General features: G+C 44.2%; 1 pseudogene; it reads right to left on the minus strand.

Annotated features, from left to right (window-relative positions):
- Window positions 1–14,680: 14,680 nt before the first annotated feature.
- Window positions 14,681–16,457, minus strand: LOC110544862 (ADP/ATP translocase 2-like; annotated as a pseudogene).
- Between the last annotated feature and the right edge of the window lie 2,174 nt (window positions 16,458–18,631).

Here is an 18,631-nt window from a genome sequence, read left to right on the forward strand (position 1 = left end):
ACGCGTGGGTTTGTTTGTATGTGGGGGTGCATGTGTATTGTGGGGCACCCAGAGGTCAGCTTTGGGTGGTGCTTTTTTGGAACAGAGCTTCTCACTCTTTTTTTTTTTTTTTTTTTTTGTTTTTGGGTCTGTTTAGCAAGTCTTGCTGTCCTGCAGGCCCCAGGACTCCACCCATCTCTGCTTCCCAAATGCTGGGATCACAAGTGTGCGCCCATGTTGGTCTCCTGGCCAGGCACTCAGAAAAGAGGGACGGAAGCCTCTCCCATCTCCATTGCCCCTTTCCTTCTGTCCCAGATGTTACGTGAACATTTCCCCTGCCCCAGGCTGTGCCCTTGAAATTAGGCCCAGCCTCATGCTGGGTCTATTTCTGTAAATTTTGATGGAGATCTAGCCTTTTGTGGTGTGTGCTTCTTAAAATCATCTCATATACCACACCCTCTGTTTCGATGGCTACATGCTAAGAACTGAAAACCTAGGATACCTTTGTAGCATACATCCTGTGCATTCATATTTGCGATGACTAATTATCTAGCATCTTGTGTCTCGTTGTTTTGAGATCTTCAATATAAAACGGTGACCTTACTAGTCTGAGGAGATGGTCTTCTCGTGAGACTCACTGTCAAGCTGCTGAGCTCTTTGTGCTTTTACAGAGTCTATATTAACTAACAGCCAAGAGCATTACCAAACTCCACCTGAGACTCATCTCCCTATGTATTTTTATTTGAGCAGAGAAGAGTCTTAGAATACACCAATTTCTGTCTCTACCAATCCTGTGGAAAATTTCTCAACAACTTCTAGGACTCCCCCTGACATCTCCTGTTTCTCTTCATCTCTCCCTCTTTCTTGTTTTGAGGCAGGGTTTTATGTAGTCTAGGGTGGCCTCAAGCCCCTGCCCCTCCCCGGGTCATGATGGAGCTATGATGACCTTGAACTCCTGACCCTCCTGCCCGAATTTGGTCCCAACAATGAAAAAGTGGCAAATACAATCCAAAAGTGAGATGGCTAGATCCCATGGCAACTGCATTTTTTTTCTTTTCTTTTTTCTTTTTTTTTACATTTTGATGAACTCTTCTCCTTTCCACAATAGCTGCGGCATTCTCCACTCCCATCAGCAGTGCGTGTGGGGTTTAATTTCTTCTCTGCATCCCTGGTAGCACTTGAGTCTTTATAGCGTGCTTGTTTGTTTTCAGTTTGAGGGAAACGGGGTGCTATTTCACTGTGGTTCTGATTTGTATTTGCCTAATAACTTGTGATGTTCATATTGTTTCATGTGCTTCTTGGCCATCCATATATCTTCTTTGCAGAAGTGTTTATTCAGCTGTTTGGCTCATTTTGAATCCATTTGTTTTGTGTTGCTGGGTTATATGAATTCTTTATATAGTCTAGAATTTATCACATGCATGATTTGCATATATTTCTTTTCTCCTTTGGTGTTTATCATTTAATTCTATTGACTCTTTTATTTGATGCAAAGAAAATTTTATTTATTTTTATTTAAAATTTGTTTTTGATACAACATGTTTTGATCCTCTTTCCTTCTCCCAACTCCTAGATCCTCCCTACCTCCCTACCCTCCCGAACTTTTGTTTTCTCTCTCTCTCTTTTTCCCTCTAACAGAAAAAACCAAAAACATAAAAATTAACAGCTAAACAAACAAACAAACAACAAATATGACAAAAAGTGATAAAATGAAACACAAATTCCACCCAAAAAAAACTATGGAGTTGTGTGTGTGTGTGTGTGTGTGTGTGTGTTTTATTGTTGGCCAAATACTCCTTAGGCATGGGGTCTGCCCTGGGGTATGCTTGATACACCCAATGCCACGCCATTAGAGAAAGCTAATGCCCCCTTGCCAGCAGGTATCAATAGTGAATGGCTTCTTGTTTAGGAGTAGGACTCTGTCCATTTGTTCTTCTCAGTGAGGAGAGCTCATTGGGTTTGATCCTGTGCAGGTCTTGTTCGTGCTGCTATGGTGTCTGGTGTCTGTGAGTTGATATGTACATCAGTCCCATTGTGCTTCCCTAGAGCGATCCATCCTTTCTGGCTCTCACAAGCTTTCTTCCTCCTCTTCCCTGAGAGGTGATCCCTGAGAGGCCAACGCCGGAGCCTTGAGGGAGGGTGTGATGAAGACATCATCTCGTTTAGGAGTGCTCCAAGTCTCTCACTCTCTGCACGTTGTCCAGTTACGAGCCTCTGTGTTAGTTCCCATCTGCTGTAAGAAGAAGCTAATATTAGAGGAGGAATCACAAGCACAGGGATGAACTTGGCATGCTGGATCTGATTGGAACTGCCAGCGTGGCTTTATGGTTTCCAACACATATAGATCATCACCGAAATATTAAATAGTCACAGAGTCAAGAGCCAGGCCTATGTAGCTCTTCTCACCATTTTGTTCCAACCCTAGACACATAAGGCCTTTCCCCACTACCTGGAGACCTTTCTGGTGTTTCTGCTATACCTACCCAAAGAGTCCTGTACCTAACCTAGACCAGTGGTTCTCAACCTGTGGGCCATGACCTCTTTCGGGGTTGCATATCAGATATCATGCACATCATGTATGTACATGAGGATTCATGAGAGCAGCAAAATTATAGTTATGAAGCGGCGACAAGATAATCTGTATTAAAGGGTCGCAGCTTTAGGAGGGCTGAGAACTGCTGCTGTGTACTCTGCTCCACAGGTTGGGACGTGAGGCAAAACTTGGGTACAGGCGGCTTTCTGAAAACACGTGTGATCCCATCTGGTGGAAGAGCAGGCCACCTGACATTCGCTGCACTGTGGATGGGTTTCCAGGTAGATGAGGCCTACCCAGCGAACCTTTCCTTGACTTTCCTGAGCCCTGTCTTCCAGCTAGATGCAAAGCTCTCTTGCCCTGACACTCAGGTAACAACTGTTTAAGGCTGTGGGAGGTACAGACCCCCATGCCCGAGGGCAGCCCTGGCGGGGGAGCCTCCCAGGGAGGGCGCCCCTGTGGCATAGCGTCATGGGTGATAGTGACATCTGTGTCCTATTTTGGACAGGCTGAGATGGTGTTCTTGACTCAAGCCAGAATGCTTTTGTTCACCTTTAGGGCTGCTGACTCAGGCTCACAGCATGCCGAGATGTTGCTTTCCTGCCGTCAGGAGAAAAGGAGCCTGGAGCTGGGGAGGCAGGACAAGAAGGGAACAAACCCAGGGTCGTCTTCAGTTCTGGAAGAGCATTGCACTGGGCCTGGTTCCTGAGCAGGCAGGGCTTTCTCATGGTCGGTCTTAGAGCCCTGAGCACTCTCTTGGTTTTAAGGATGCAAAGAGGCATGCAATAAAATCTGTAGGGGAAGCTTCAAGTGAGTCTGGCTCTCCTGAACCAAACTTGCCAAAGCTTTCAAAGGTTCTGTGTTCACGTAACTAAATGCTGGCTAACGTAAGAGCCGTGGAATGAACAAATGAGAAGCTGACGCTAGATAAAATAGTTCATTCCCAAACTGCAGCATAGTTGGAGCTAGGATTTCTTCTGCTCTCTCTTTGGCCCTGTTGCCAGGCGCAGAAGCCTCTTGGCTGGCATTTACTGAGTGCTTACTGTCTGCCAGTTCTTATGTGAAGTACCTGACCTGTCTGCAATATTTTATTTAATTCCTGCCGTAATCTTAGGAGGGCCTCTCCCATTGGGCAGAATAAGGACCTAGGGGTTAGAGACAGAGTTACTCCTGTACAGAGGCCCAGACTCTTTGTTTTCTTTCTATTGCTATGATAACACCACTGACAGCAACGCGGGGTAGAGGGGTGGTGGGGTGGTGGGAGGGTTTATTTGGCTTATACATATCCTGAGGAAAGGTAACGTAGGAACCCAAGCAGAAACCATAGCGGAACAATGTCTACTAGCTTGATCTCCATGGCTTGCTCAGCTTGCTCTTTTTGAAATACAGTGCAGGACCACCTTCCCAGAGGTGGTGCCATCCACAGTGAGCGGGGCCCTCTCACGTGATTGTCAGTCAAGAACAGGTTCCCCAGAGCTGTCCAGGCCAAGCTGAAGGGGACATTTTCTCAACTGATGCATCCCTTTTCCAAATGACTCTAGCTTGAGTCTAGAGCCCTAGCAACCCAACCAACATGCCAGCTACTTAAATACCAAAACGTGGCAAGACTAGGAGTGTGCCACTGTAAGTCTTGCTTCCCCTATTACTTGGCTTGAGCTCTTGTGTGATCTGACAGTTTTGATGGGTAAAACTTTTACTTCAGGAAATGCTCTGGGGAAAGAGTTCCAAAGGAGAAATGCCAGTCCTTCACTGATGATTCAAGATGGCTCCCGGATTAAGTGGTGTGGAATACAGTCCAAGAAGGGAGTTGTGAGAGGAGGATTCTGACTGCTTATGAGAAAACTCCAAGAAAATAAAGCAAGAGTCTTTTGACCTCAGCCCCTTCAAAACATAGAATCGTTCTTGGTTTGTGTTTTCATGACTCTCCCACGTGTAGCAGGAGTAAGTTTATTTCAGATTATTTGTTACAACTGCCTATTGTAATTTGTTTATATGCCTCTATGTGAAAACACGTTTTTGCCACACGCAGCTTGTCTGCCACATGCAGCTTGTTCTTGTGATGGTACAATTTACTCACGTGACTCCTCTGAAGTCTCAGAGTATAACTTGTCTGATGCTCTGAATAAAGTTGGCCATTGCAGGAGACTTTAGTCCACCTCCCTTGTTGGCCCCACTCTCCCAGGTCTCACTGCCAATTAGAGTGATAAAAAACATGGCATACAATACCCTTGCTGTGCTCTCTCCTTATTCCCAGGCGACACTGCAGACTGCTGTGACTTCGGCTTGCAAACAAGCCATGCCTAACGGCTGCTTTGTCCTTCTGATTTCGGGAATCTACCTGTTGGCACCTTCTTTTGGTAAGCAGCCCATGGAATGGTTGGAACTCAGTTCTTATTTTGAGAAGAAAAATCAGCATGTGCATTGTCAGCCCAAGATCAAACCTTGACCTTTTCTAAGTGTTCTCTTTGCTTCCAGTTGTGAGTCCTTCTGTGTCATGGCCCTTATCCAGGCCAACTGGCTGCTGGTGAAAGAGAAGTAAGTCAGTTAACTAAGGGATAAGCAATGTCTTCCTGCAGGATCCAAACTGTCTGCATAAAGATGAGACCTGAGACATCAGAGTTGCTCCTCCTGTCACCTTGGATTCCATGCATGGAGCCTGTGGCATTTTCTTCTGAAGACAGATAAGCCTTTTAAACTCGGGCCTGGTTGGCCTTTTGTTTTCATGGAGACTGGAGACAGATTTACTGGACCTGCAGTGACTGAGAGGGTGGATTGAAAGAGGTGGCATGTAAATTTAGGCATTGTGCTTTCCTTTCCCGGTGGCTTACAGTCTGATGCAGTATCTTGCATGGTCAAGCTTATTGGATGAAATGGTAATACCAGCATACTGGGAAGGAACTGATCTCACCACGGCAGCTTGCAGGTTCCTCCTCTGCTCCCCAGCTTTTCACTGCCAGTAGAAAATGATAATAAATTTGAGGACTGTCGGAAGCTTTAGGGTTTTCCCAGAAAGGTAAGATAAATGGTTTTCTCTCTCTTTCCTCTGACTGAGTTAGTTCCAAGAGTTGAGTCCATTCTGGGATTGAGCACACACACACACACACACACACACACACACACACACACAAACACAATGCTTTCTTGCCTGGTCATGTAACCAAAGCAGCTGACTGCTTTCAAGTGGAAATGGAGAAAAGCCATGGATGAGAAACAGGACATATTAATTTAGCCTTACAAATGTGCCCTTTCCAACGCCAGCATTACTCACTCTTGGCACTGACCACATAAGGCCTGAGTCTGCTCAAACACCATGGCTCTGAACTGTCCTTTCCATTAGTGGAGGGCTTTCCAGCTGCTGACATGTTCCAACTCTGCAGAACTGTCCAGATGTAACCCAAATCCTGTAATGGCTACAGGAAAGCCAACAGTTCACCATAGGAGAAGTGGTTCGTTTTTGATGGTCTCCGCAAAGTAATTCGCCCAGTGAGACACGTGGGAATCTTATGTTTGGTGCATGTTGAGGGACGGGGCTCAAAGCTGGGACATGTTAAATTATACGGAAGCCATTCTGTCTTCTAACTGAGATACAGTAGGAACCTGAGTCAGCCTTCCTCTCTAGGGCTGTTTTCCAGAAATGTTCCTATTGTGATAGCAAGTAGAAAATGGCTTCTTTTATGGCCAAGAACTGATGTCTTTCACTGTCTCTGCCTTACCTATGGTGGTTGACCCACTCAGTGGAAATGGGAGAGGCAGGGGAGCGTCCAAAGCTCCTCCATGGCTTCTATGCTGTCACTACAGCAACAAGATTCATCTTTGAATCTCTGACCCAGAGGCGGCTACTTCTTGCTGAACTTCAACTAGGTTCGCATGTCTCACAGCCACCCTGAACTTACACTCAAAGTCAACTCTACTCTCTCTCTTTCTTTTTTAGCAACCCTTTTTCTGTACCCCTCTCTCAGCCTGTGGCTCTTCCATCCATTTTGTGTTCCATCCCGGAAGCCACCCTCACTCAGCCTCACCCTTTGATCGCCAACTTTTATTGTCATCTCCAAGAAGTCTATTATCTCCAGGCTCTCCCACCATGTAACAGGTTGGCCATTGCTGCTCACCCCTCTGAAATTCTGTACATAGTTTACTAATGGGATCTTCGTGCTTCCCCTCCTGCCTCTGGATCACTCCTGAATCGGCACTCCCCATTCCAAAAGACAAGCCTTTCTAAACATGTAATTCAGACTGTGCTGTGAGCCTATGTATAAGCCTCAGGGTGGGTTATGAGGCCTCTGTTGGCCCTGAGGGGTTGTTATGATGGAATGGCTCACTTGTTCAGCATGACCAAAGTGGACATTAGTATGCTAGCAGCTCCTTGAATGGCCTCAGCTCTCTACATCCCACAGCTTTTGCTCTTCCAGGGATGGTCTGTTCTGACCTTTCTTCACTCACATACAAACTCTCCATCCCTGCCTACCTTTCTCATCTTTCAGCTTGAGTGAAATTGGAGATCTGCATAGGATTTGGTTGTGGATAATGGTACTCACATGTGTGCAATTCACGGTTATAGCACCCAGAGGTCACCTTCACACGTTGTGCCTTGGGTGCCATCCATCTTGGTTTCATTTGTTTGTTTGCTTTTGACATAGAACATCTCACTGGCCTGGAGCTTATCAGTCAGGCTAGACTGACTGTCTGGCCAAGGAGTTCCACAATCTGCCCATCTTCACCTTCCCAGTGCTGGCATTACAAGAGGGTACCCCCATGCTCAGAGTTTTTGTGGTGGTCTTGGTGATCAAACTCAGGTGCCTTTCTGACTGAGTAATCTCCAGACCTGTGTGTATTCTGTATCTGTTTGCTTAATATTTGACTTAGAGTTTCTAAGTTTCTACCCATAGCTAGTCTGAAGTTATCAGGCTTGAAGAACAACGAGTGTCCTTTGCCGGCTAAGCTATCTTGCCTGCCTGAGTTTCTTAAATATCTGCAGAGGGGAACTTAACGGTCTCACTCAGGCGCAGATGCAGACTTCTGGGTCAGACCAGAGACTTAGCAAGAAACCGTGGTCTTTGAATTTCCAAGTGTCCTTTCTCCCAAGCACCCATTCCCTCATGTGTCTAGCACAGGAAACAACTGATTGAGTAGTTAAGATGAGCTCCAAGAATGCCAGTCACCTCCCCACCTCCCAAGGGAGGAGCAGTACTGTTAGGCCACAGAGGAGGACTTTGCAGCCAGTCTTGAAAATACCTGACAAAAGGGAGTCATATGAAAGGGGAGGAGGTCCTCCCCTACTAGTGGACGTGGAAAGGGGCAGGGAGGAGATGAGGGAGGGAGGGTGGGATTGGGGAGGGAATGAGGGATACAGCTGGGATACAGAATTAACAAAATGTAACTAATGAGAAAAATAAAATTATGGAAAAGAAAAAAAAAGTATGCCAGTCACATGAATTTCTGACTTCCCATGTCAGATTTTGTAATTCATTCCTCATGAAGACAACAGGGGAGAGAGAATATTGTACTGTTATAAAAAATTTCGGTGACCAGCTTTGGGAAACTAAGCACCATTCAACTTTAGAACACCAATTTAAGAGATGGGTGTGGGTTCCAAGTTCTAAAAACCAACATATTTGCCTAAAGTCAGAACTAAACTCTAATCTGGGAGTTCATCTGTTTTCTGTTTTATATGAATTTGCGAAACTATGGTGACTCAACCCTCCCCCCCAGCCACACCCTCTTACTCTCCTCTTGAGTCTTGGCTAGCACGTGTTAAGACAATGCTGGATTGCCAACTAGATAATTTATTTACACAGGGATTGTATTTCTTTGCATTGAGGCAGAACCAGGAAACCATTTCCTATCCATATTTGGAAGAGATTTCCTGTCTACTGGGAAAAACAAACTGGATAAATAGGATGGAACCATTCCTTGGCCTTCCCTGGACTCCTGGGCAGTTTTTTGGGATAGGAGCAGCAAATGGGCAACCCAGCAAATGGGCAACCCAGCAATCAGGATTCTCCGACCAACATGGAGACAGGGAACTGTGTTGGAAAGGAAAGGGTCTCCTTCCTTGTGCCTCTAAGTTCCTGTGCTGAGGCTTGGCAGGCACCAAAGGATTCTTGTGCAACCCCTACCCCAGTCAAGTTTTCTTTGTGTAACAGCCTTGGCTGTCCTGGATGGAGCTTGCTTCGCAGACCGGGCTGGCATCTCACAGAGATCAGCCTGCCTCTGCCTCCTGAGTGCTGGGATTAAAGGCATGGTCTACCACTCAGGAGGCAAAGGATTGCTTGTGAAGCCTCTAAAGCTCCCTAATTTTGGGCAGGCCATACCTACACAGAGATGATGTCCGGCCAGCTGAGACAAGCCTCTCTTCCCTTGCTTCTATCCCCTGTCACTGTTTGATGGGTGCCTTAGTCAGGACACTTGTGGATCTCACGGATCATGAGTCACTATCCGTTTGGCTCCTCAGAAAGCCAGTGTACCACTTATGGTCTTCATTTGTTTCCCACCAGAATTCCCTCTTCAAGTTTCAGGAATTGACATTATGCTTTTAATCATTTCTTTCTTTTCCTTTTTAAAAAGTTTGAATGTTTTTAAAAAATTGAGTCAGGGTGTCATCACGCAGCTCAGGCCTAAAACCCACTATGTAGTTGGCTTCAACCTGGTGTTTTTCCTGCCTCAGCCAAGCAAGTGCTGGGGTGACAGGTGTATGTCCTGCTTAAAGTGTCCTTTTTGTAACCAGCTTTGCTTATGCCTATGTTTAACAAGCTTGCAAAAATAGATAACACACTGGAGTCACAAAGACATTAGTCATTGTTTGCCTTATCTAAAAAAACAAAAAGAAAAACAAAAACAAACAAACAAACAAACAAAAACTAGTGTTTCCCCCATTATACATGTTTCGAGGAAACTCGGGCAAACTCCCCAGGAATTTTATTACAGTTTCACCATAAGTCAACTCCATCAAAAACAGAGCCAGGCATCCTGTCTCTGTAGCTGGGCTTTTCTTCTTTTCTTGGTCATCATTCTAATAGGGTTTTTTTTACCCTCAAGAATGTATTCCATTCTAGTTCCTGAAGGAAATGGAAGGATTGGGTGGTTCCTAAGAATCTTGGGGAGTCTTGAAGCTGATGGAAGGAACGAGCATTCAGCTTTCATCTCTTTCTTCCACTTTCCCAAATTGCTTGCAGGGTCCACAGTTTCCTCCTGAGAGGTTCCAGTTCATGTTGCTGCTTCTGGTCACACAGCCTTTCCTATTACTTCTCTGCTTATTCTCTCCTGAATAGGATCTGGACCCAGGCAGTGCAGAGGGGATAGATAAGGTAAACTGAGTTATTGCATTAAGAAAATACAGTTTTTAGAAGCAATGATTAAATTTAAATTTTCTCATTAAATTAGAAATTGTAGAAAGTTTGAGCAGTCTGTGCAAGGGTAATGCCATTGTCCCATCATATTTTCTTCTTCTTCTTTTCTTTTCTTTTCTTTTCTTTTCTTTTCTTTTCTTTTCTTTTCTTTTCTTTTCTTTTCTTTTCTTTTCTTTTCCCTTTTAAAGTTAAAGGCATTTCTCTTTGAAGGGGAGTCACCTCTCTCTTGGCTTCATGCAAGGCCCCAGAACTAAATCTGGCATGTTCCAGTACAATCATGAAGAAGAGACGCATCCTGGACTCCATTCATCAAAGGGTATAGCTCCCATGCTTTTATTTCCAATCCTGGCAATATGATGGGCATTTACTAAAAGCAATAAAAAACAGCATTAATAAACAGCCTGAGTGAAAAGAACAATGTGAGGGATGCCATGGACACCGTATGAGAAGAAATTCATGATGTTCTTTCAGACTTTGGGAAGAAAAGTAACAACAACAAAACAAAACTCCAAAGCCTTTAAACTTTTAATTTGAGGAGCTCTGGTCAATTGCACCGATCAATTGATCAGATCAATTCAAAACCACATTGTGATGAAAATCGGATTTCTAAACCGGTTCAGGCAGCTGGGTCCCATTTTGCATGTTTTTTTTTTTTTTTTCAAACAGGTTCTTCGTGTTCCAAACCAGCTCCAGCTGTGTGTCCTATTTGTATTTCAGAGCCTGAGTGTCTTTTAGGGGAAAACACTTTTGGAGAATGAATGCTGAAATCTCACTGTTTTGTTCTGTTGTTTGTTTATTTTTATTTTCACATCCATGCTATCCCTTGCCTGGGTGTTCATCTTAAGAAACTGGGACTGTGCATGTGTCCTGAACACGCCATGCGGTCCTGAGTAGAAAAGGCCTTCCAGGTGCCCTCAAATGACTCTTAGATGGGTCAGAACCCTTCCTAGCACAGCTTGATGCAGCTCATACAGTTCAAATGCCTCTTAATATTGGGAGATTATTGTTTTAAAAATTGCAGAACTAGCCGGGCACAGTGGCACACACCTGATCCCAGCGCTCAGGAGGCAAGGGCAGTTTGAGGCCAACCTGGTCTGTAAAGCAAGTTTCAGTACAGCCAGGAGTAACAGGAAAATCTTGTCTCAAAAAATAAAAGCAAAAAACAAATCCACAAAACAAACAAATAACAACAACAACAAAACAAGAGACAAAATAAAATGAAAGACAGAACTAATGTTGGCCAGGGTGGCACACACGCATAATTCCAGCAATCAAAATTATAGCACTTGGAAGATCAAAGCAGGATGAGTATGTGTGTGTGTGTGTGTGGTGTGTATCCCCATGACACACCCTCTCTTGCTGTTTTACTTACTTTTTGAACCAGGCAGGACACATCTCCTTGGCTGCCACTTGGTGTTACGAAAGAAAGGTTTCTCTCCAGAAGTCTTTTCTCACCTCCCTTTGATCCTCATCATGAGTAGCTCAGGCTGAGCTGGCATCATGAAGACAGGATGGCAGAGATGGCAGCAGCAGGAGAGGGGAGAGGGGAGAGGGCAGCCGAGAGTTCTAAGGGTTGACCGAACAGAAACCATGGGAGCAGAGATGAGGACAGTAAGAGCTGGGAAGAGCTGAAGGTGAGAAGCTGTCAGTCCTGGTTGCTGGAAGGATCCCAGGAAATGGCCAAGGGCCAAGGGCCTCAGATACTCTAATCTGAGGAACTTTAGCTGTGACAGGAGAAGGCTCTGCCTGTTGATGCTCTCAGCTCCTACAACCCACTGGCACTGGGCGCTGGGTATTGCCACAGTTTTCAAGCGTAAGGACCACTGATATTTAATTAAGGCCCAGAGCAAGAAGTTTCCATCCAAAGTCTCTAGAACTGTGTTTTCCTCCCCTTTGAAACCTGAACAAGGGGCCCCTCTCTGCTGTCTAGGTATAGCAAAAGGCCACCAACCAACTGACTGGTAACAAGAGGACAGGGAGAGAGGGCTGCACCTATTGGTGCTGCTCAGAGACAGGTAAGAGAGCCCAGCCAACCACGCTGAGCAGAGGTAAAACCGTCAAGCTGAACCCAATTCAAACTGCAAGAAAAACCTCGAACCAATAATGATTGCCATTATCAAGCATGTGGGTGTTGGGGATGGCTTGTTACATAGCAACAGAGCACCAATATGCCATGCTGAGCAAGGTCTGTGTTTTGTTGTTTCTGATCTTAATGTACTGCTGGCTATCTTTTTATGTAAATATGTACAGTTCTCCCTCAGATTTTTAAAAAGTCTCCATTGAATTTCATTAAAAAATTCCATTGTAGGTAGATGCTGTAATTATTTAGCATATTTGCTATGACTGAGATTTAAATTATTTATAAAATTATTGCTAACACATTCAATGCTCTATGAATTTTTCCATCCATTGCTTCTATTTATGAGGGTGGAATTGCTGAGTCAACGGAATTAGAGGTTTTTAAGAGTATGTGAGTGTGTGTGAGACAGAGAGAGAGAGAGAGAGAGAGAGAGAGAGAGAGAGAGAGAGAGTATGCCAGGGCACATAAGTGGAGATCAGAGGACAGTATGTGGGATCTCTCCTTCTACTGTGTGGGTTCTGGGGATCAAACTCAGATCATCAGACTTGGTGGCAGGAAGACCACTCGCCAACTCTATGTACCTAATTTGGTAGAAAAATCCTATTAGCTCATTTTTGCTGTCTTTTAAATTTTGCCTCAATTTAAGGTCAGGCAATTAACCTGAGAGGTGGTAAAGGAGAGCGTTCTGCAACCTGAACAGGAAGCTGTATGTGAGAATAGATGAGTTCATGACAGGAGCAGTGAAAGCTTGGAGGAGTTCATAGAACCTGAAGAAGTTTCTCCGTATCTGAAACCTTTTTAGAGGCAAATTTAATGGACAAAGCTGACAATCTTAATTAACAAAATAGCATGAAAATACCCAGGGAGACTTTTGGGTAGGAAGGTCAAGTAGGTACTGGCTCTGTGTGACACAGAGAAGGGGCTGAGCAAGAAAATATAGACTGTTCCGAAGGAAGAAAGAGAAAAGGCTTCAGAGATTCACATAGGTAGTGGGTGACAGGACACCTGAAAACTGCAGGGGTGATGACTACATCCAGCTGAGAAGAAGAATGTGACTTGCAGCTCCAGTCATGACGTCTCCTGGTGAGGACCATGACCGTAAATCAGCTGGGACAAAGAATACAGAACACAGCTGCAACCATGAGGTTCTCTGGTGGGTTGAAGAGAGCAGAAACCCCATCGTTTGGGATGAGGGTTCACTAGTTCACCCCAGTATAAAGAGAATGGCAGCCTCACCCTCAGGGCAAACCCTAGCTCAAAGGAGCCTCAAATCCAGTTAAGGAGACAGTGGTTCTTCTGGATTGGTTAGCAGTGGAAAGGGATCCCATTTGCTCACTCAGTATGACTTGGGAGGTGGCCATCTTGAGAGGGAACGTATTGTTTAAAACACGTTATACCCTGGGGACCTGAGAATAGGGAGTAACAACAAACTGGAAGGCTCAAATTTAACTTGCTCGGGTTTAAATCCGGGCTGCACTTCCTGCTTACTCTCTCTGCTTCCTGTATACAGTTGAGATGTGATCAGACAGTTTCCTGCTCTCCACACCTGCTGCTATACCAACCCTCCATTATAGAAGCTAACTTTCTGGGACTGTGTGGTGGTTTGAATATAATTGGCCCCCACAGGCTTGTTGGGAATGTCACTATTATTAGGAGGCATGGGTTTGTTGGAGCAGGTGTGGCATTGTTGAGGAAGTATGTCATTGCGGGCTGGCTCTGAGGTCTCGGATGCTCAAGCCAGGCTCAGTGTGACACTCTCTTCATTCTGTCTGCCGATCCAGATGTATAATTCTCAGATATCTCTCCATTTCTGCCTGTGTGCCACCATGCTTCCCACCATGAGTACAATGAACTAAACCTCTGAACTGTGAGCCAGCCCCAATTAAACACTTTTTTAAAATTAAGAGTTGCCACCATGGTCATAGTGTCTCTTCATACAATAGCAACCTTAACAAAGACAAACTGCAAGTCAAATCATTTCCTTCTCTTTTTTCTTTTCTTTTCTTTTCTTTTCTTTTCTTTTCTTTTCTTTTCTTTTCTTTTCTTTCTTTCTTTCTCTCTCTCTCTCATTTTTTTTTTGAGACAGGGTTTCTCTGTGTAGCTTTGCCTGTCCTGGACTCTTTGTAGACCAGGCTGGCCTTGAACTCACAGAGATCTGCTTGCCTCTGCTTTCACAAGTTCTGGGATTACAGATGTACATCACCACACCAGACGAAAATTATTTCTTCCATAAGTTTCTTTTTGTCAGAGTGGCTTTTTTAAAAGATATTTTTGTTTCTTTGATTTGTATTATCAGGAGTGATTGAAATGAAAAATATGATTGAGTCCCATCATTATTGTCATTATGGAAATGGCTTTAATAGAAAACTGATCAGATGAATATTATTGCTCCCCACTCTTCAACTGGTCGATAGTTGCCACTGATAAAACAGACAGGCCCAGAGAATCTGTCCAGAATGCTCAAGATATGCTGTATTCTACACGTCTGTTCTTGGGAAGAACATCAAGGTCATAATTATGTTTACTTCTTGATCTCATCATACAAGACAAGCAGAAAGGCACCACCCATGCCTCTGAGAACATTGGACCATATGCCCTTGAAAAAAGCCTTGTTTCCTTCATCACGCTCTGTCTTCCACAGCAGTCAAGAGTGTCAAGTGTGCCTGTGTACATGATATTCGTTCCTTTGTATCCTGACTGCATCATCATACAACATCATATGACGGCAAATCATGTCAAAGGTTAGGAAGTCAGGTCAGCAACAGCGGTGACAGACTGAGCAATCGCCCAGCTGATAAAAATGTGCCTGTTCTTGGGATCTGGAAGCATTCCCTTTGCATTGTCATAGTTACCAAAGTAGGCAGCTTGGTAGATGATAATGCCCTGTACTGACACATTAAAGCCTTGGTACAGGCCCATAATCCCATCTTAACCAGGCAGTCACCAAGGCCTTTGAGCAAAATCAAGAGGGTATACAAAGCACAAGGATGTGGCCCCAGCAGCAACACCTGATGCCATGTTTCCTGCAAAGAGGACCAAAACTGGGTCCTCTTGTTCACACCACCCAGTAAGATCTGCTTATATTTGTCTTTGAAAGCAAAATTGAGAGCCTGGGTGGGGAAGTATCTGATGACATTGGCCAAGTTAGCACACCAGAAGGACAGGACTCCCTGTTCCTTGGAGATATGAACCACAGGGTCTACAATGCCCTTCTATTGCTTATCTGCAGTGATTTGCCTCCTGGAATGCTATACCAGCAACAGCAGTTTGACCTGCTTGATGGGTGCTGCCGCCATCTTAGAGATGGCCATGGTCACTCCACCAGCCAAGACCAGCTATGTCCTTGGTGAAGGACACAGCGGCATCTGTTGTGTTGAAAGAAAAGAAGAGGTAGGCAATTGCAGGACAGGACTGGGTTGACGCCTGGCATTGACTCCTGGTCTGTGGGCCAGAGTGGCTTTTTTTTTTTTCACAGAAACAAAAAATTAATAAATACATTATGTTTTGCAATCATTGGTGATAGCAGGATGTAATTGATTTTCAGTGGGTAGCTGTATCTTGCATGATTTGATGTCACTGCTATTTCGGCAATGTCTTCTTCCTCCTGGAGTGGTCTTGGGAATAGGGCCCTTCTCAATAAGACAATCCCCAAATGAAATCAGAAGTACACACACCAACAGATGCTTACATCACCACACAGACGCACACGAGAAACAGAAGCCAAGCAATATTGTTCTTCTGGGGATTCAATGCAGAAGAGGGAAGTAGCTCTGCATCCCTCACCTGCGAAAAACCAATTCAAAATAGATCAGAGACCCTTCTGTAAAACCTGAAACTCTGAGAGTGCTACAGGAAAACACAGGCAAAACAGCTCAGGTTACAGGTTAGACGGGGATTGTCTGAAGTAGACCCCAATCAAATAGAAAACCACCCCAGAACTGAAGAACGGGATTTCATGAAACCAAAAAGCAAAGGAAACAACTAGCAAAGTAAAGATGCAGATTACAGAATGGCACCAAAAAAAAAAAAAAAAAAAAAAAAAAAAAAAAAAAGAATCTTTGGCAATTATATAGCCAACAGGGTTAATATCTATAATCAGCAAAGAATGCTAAACATTAAATACCAAAACCACTGTCCAATGAATAAGTGGGTGAATGAACTTAAAAAATAGCTCTCAAAGGAAGAAAATCAAATGGCATATAAATATTTGAAAAAAAAAATGTTCACCATCTTCAGCCATCAGGAAAATGCAAATCAAAAGGCGCTTCCAGCTCATCCTAGTTCAGGACTGGCTCTCAGCAAGAGAACATATGCCAATGAAGGCCAGGGAAGATGTGGGAAGCAAAGAACCCTTATTCATTGCTGGTGGGGATATAAATTGGCTCCGCCACTGGGGAAATTGGCACGAAGGTTCCTCAGAAACTAGAAACTGTCATATGACCCAGCTGTACACTCTTGGATATATGCCCAAAGGAGCCTGAGTCAACATGCTGCCGAGATGCTTACGTACCATGTTCATTATGCATTATTCATGATAGCCAAGATGGCTGTAGGGGTTCACCACCTGCCAAATAGCTAAAGAAAGCCTGGTACATATGTGTGACAGAATTGTATTCAGCCGTAAAGAGTGACGTTGTGACATTTACGGGAAAATGGATGGACTTGGAGATGACCGGGTTAGACGCAGTAAGCCAAGCTCAAAGTGACAAATGTTTCCTCTTGTGTGTGGAATCTATGTTTCTATATGTCTATAATATGTGATAGGTAAGGTGGATGGCACGAATGTACAAAGGCATCTATGAGAGAGGAGGAAGAGGTCTAAAGAGAGGTACAACAAGGGGGATGATGGAATACCTGTGACATGAAAGCAGAGGAAAAGACTGCTTGAGGGGAGTAGAGGAGCCAGAAAGAGGAGGAAGGAGAAGGCCTAATGACCTACATATTTATTTTATATTACACGTATGATTTTATATTACATATATCATTTGTAATGATATGTAGCTCGTTTTCTGCATACACACGACAACACAGCCTTGCTTTGTATGCTAACTGAAAATTGCATGTAATTTATATTTCCTTGCTTTTATGGGGTACTGAAGTGGAATTGAAGCTACTTTATGCAAATATGGGATATTGAAGTATTCAAATTTGTTAAGCAAACAAAACAAAGGTAACCATTTAGGAAAAATAATAGCCACTAAGTCTTAACTAGTGTCCTGGTTAACTAGTGCCACATGAAGGCCTTCCATCCAATTTCCCAGTCGGTTATTTGAACAGGATCGTTTGGCTGACCCCCTGACCCCAGGAAGCCCCTGTGACTTTTTGATCTGCAGAAAGTGAAGATGCCTAACTCTCACCATATGACAGATACTATTGAAAAGATGTTACATTAGGTTGCACTTAAGTCCCACAGCAGACGAAGAAGACAAGTGGCCAAGTCCTGGATCCCAGTCTGGACTGTTTCACTTTGTGCTTGCCCACGGTTATTCTAAGCAAACTCAGTGTCTCTGAATTTGACTCCTAAGGAAGCCAGAGTCAGTCCTTGAATGCGGTGAGGGTTGCTACACTAAGCGTAGAACTCGGATCTCCACCCTGCAGCTTTGAGGGTAAAGGTGGGGCAAATTCAAGGCCAGCCATGTGGCAGTTTTAGAACGGCAAGGCAGCTGCCAATAGTTTGAGGCAAGCCCTGTGGGCAGTGGATGCCATGTCAGCTGTGTGGTGGGGCCCAGCACAGAGCAGGTGAGGCAGACAAGACGTCTTCTGCCCAAACATGTGTTTCTGATTCTCCAGTCTTTGGTCTTGGAGGAAAATAATGAGATGGGCCAGGATTTAGAACAGTGTGGTCATGTACTTGCTTACTTGAAGTTTCTTTATATTGCTTTTCTTACTTTGAAAAAAAAAGAAAGAAAACATTTGGGCTGGAGAAGTGACTCCGCTGGTGAGGGTGCATACGGTTCTTTCAGAAGACTCAAGTTGGGTTCCCAGCACCCATGTGGGTCGGCTTCCAACTCCCTGGAACTCCAGACCCCTGGGGATCAGACATCTCTGTTCTCTGTGAGCACCTTCACGTGCATACACATCATTAAAACAAGATAAATATTTTTGAGAGAGAGAATGAATCCTCAAAAAACGTTTAGCCATCCAGATGTGATTATAGGAAAAGTGGAGATTGCTGAGTTCTCTATCCTTCATTACCTGCCACTCTGTGCCCTGTGTGGATCCACTTAGATAAGTAACTACTATGTCACGGTGAGTTACTGGATATGGAACCTTCTAAACATCTTCCTGTGTACACACACACACACACACACACACATACACACACACACTCCAGGGTATTTTAAAAAAGAAAAAAAAAACATTCTCATGTTCTGGAAGTTAGTACTTAAAGTTTTTAAAGTTATGTTTATATTTAATTACTTGCTAATTTACTCACTTTGTATGTGGGTGCACATTTCAGGATCTAGTTCTCTCCTTCCATCATGCGGATCCCAAGATCCAACCCTGTAGCTTGTCTTTGCTGCTTTGTGGGTTCTTCTTTTTCTCACCCCCCCACATTTTACCCCTATCACTAGATAGGAGAGAAAGTAGGATAGAGGGGAGAGAGAGATTTTTTAATCTAATTTCTTCTTTGAGCAAGACTACTAACAAACCACAAACAACCCCCCGGACTGACCAAAAACCCACCATTTA

This window comes from Meriones unguiculatus, chromosome 3 (assembly GCF_030254825.1).
Source record: "Meriones unguiculatus strain TT.TT164.6M chromosome 3, Bangor_MerUng_6.1, whole genome shotgun sequence".
Lineage (NCBI taxonomy): Eukaryota > Metazoa > Chordata > Mammalia > Rodentia > Muridae > Meriones > Meriones unguiculatus.